At 38.1% G+C, this 2,065-nt stretch overlaps 1 pseudogene; it reads left to right on the plus strand.

The window, feature by feature from the left end:
- Positions 1-455: 455 nt before the first annotated feature.
- On the plus strand, positions 456-1,406 carry LOC118917850 (olfactory receptor 6C2-like; annotated as a pseudogene).
- The last annotated feature ends 659 nt before the right edge of the window (positions 1,407-2,065 follow it).

Below are 2,065 nucleotides of genomic sequence, written 5' to 3' on the forward strand. Positions count from 1 at the left end.
TTCAAAGTAATGATTTTGTTTTCTTCAGGTAAATACCTGGAAATGAACATTCTGGATCATATTGTATTTCTATTGTTATTTTTAGGAACCACCATACCATTTTAAATAATGGCTGCACGAGTTTACATTCCCACCACAGTGAACAGAGGTTCCCTTTCTTCTACATCTTCACCAACGCTTGTTATTTCTTGTCTTTTTGATAATAGCCATTCTAAAAAATGTGAGGGGATATCTCATTGTGGTTTGATTTGCACTTCCCTGATGAGTATTTATGTTGAGCACCTTTGCATATGCCTGTTGGCCATCCATTGGTGTTCTCTGGAAAAATATCTCTTCATGTCCTCTCTCCATTTTTCAACCAGATGATTTAGCTTTTGGCTGAATTTGAATATCTGCCTCCTCCTAAACTCTCTTTGATTTTTACATGCTTACTGAGCAGAATTCCAAAGTCAGTGATGAGAAACCACACACAAACAACAAGTTTTATCATGTTGAGACTCACAGATGATCCTCAACTGCAAATCCTGCTTTTTATCTTCCTATTTCTCACCTACATGTTGAATGTAACAGGGAACCTGACTATTATCACCCTCACATTGGTGGATTCCCATCTTAAGACCCCTATGTACTTTTTCCTCAGAAATGTTTCCTTCTTAGAAATGTCATTTACCACTGTTTGTATTCCTAGATTCCTGTACAGCATGTCAACTGGGGACAATACCATTACCTACAATGCTTGTGCAAGTCAAATATTTTTTGTTATTCTCTTTGGAGCAACAGAATTTTTATCTCCTGGCAGCCATGTCCTATGACTGCTACATTGCTATCTGTAAACCTCTGCATTACATGACCATCATGAACAGTAGGGTCTGTACCTTATTAGTCCTCTGCTGTTGGGGGTCTGGCTTGATGATCATTCTCCTACCCCTTAGCTTGGGCCTCCAGCTTGAATTCTGTGACTCCAATGCAAGCAGTCATTTTAGTAGTGATGCAGGTCCCCTTCTAAAGATCTCATGCTCAGATACATGAATAATAGAACAAGTGGTTATCCTTGTGGCTGGGTTTGGACTCATCATCACCCTAGTGTGTGTGATTCTGTCCTACACACACACATCATCAGGACAATTCTCAGGTTCCCCTCTGTTCAACAGAGAAAAGAGGCCTTTTCCACCTGCTCTTCCCACATGGTTGTTGTTTCCATCGCCTATGGCAGCTGAATCTTCATCTACATCAAGCCCTCGGCAAAGGAGAAGGTGGCCTTAAACAAAGGCGTCTCAGTGCTCACTACATCTGTTGCCCCCTTGTTGAACCCCTTCATTTACACCCTGAGGAATAAGCAAGTGAAACAAGCTTTTAATGACTCCATGAAGAGGATTGCATTTCTCTCAGAGAAATCAAAGCTTTGATGAATCAAATAGAATGTAGAAGAAAGTCCTCTAAATATTTAACTACAGCTTCTAACTTACTTTATTTCTTTGTGCCTATAATTCAGTCACATTAACCTCAAAGACATTTAATGCAGCATCCTCTCACTTTAAGTAAACTCCTTCTTCTGCTTTCAAACCCAAATGATATGTGGTGTTTTCCCTCATTGTGAATCTAGAAAACATATTTCCAAGTATTCAAACTTGTTCATTTCTAACCCAGATGTTTTTTCAGTGCTCTTGTGAAGGAAGGAATATAATAATATTTAAAAGTATTCAAATTATCTAGAAGATACATTATGTAGTAATAGTACTAGTTTCTTCTCAAAAGCAAAGTTATCAGAATTATCCTAAATAGTAACAGAGTGCTTGTCAATGAAGAAAGGAAGAAAGATGAAAGAAATGGAGGGACAGAGGGAAGGAAAAATAGGAGAAAGAGAAAAGGAAGGAAAGAAGGAAGTAATAATAGGAGAGAGAGAAAGGAAACAGGCAAAAAAGCATGAAAGCAAGAAAAGGAGAAAGAGGCCTCTACTGATTGTACTCCCACCTTTTAAATTACCTTTAAAAGTAAATCGTTACTTCTGCTGGCTAACAGGCAAAAAGGGCAAAAAGTTAATTGTTGAAAAAACTGAAAAGATTAT

The sequence above is a fragment of the Manis pentadactyla genome, chromosome 10 (genome assembly GCF_030020395.1).
Source record: "Manis pentadactyla isolate mManPen7 chromosome 10, mManPen7.hap1, whole genome shotgun sequence".
NCBI classification, from domain to species: Eukaryota; Metazoa; Chordata; class Mammalia; order Pholidota; family Manidae; genus Manis; species Manis pentadactyla.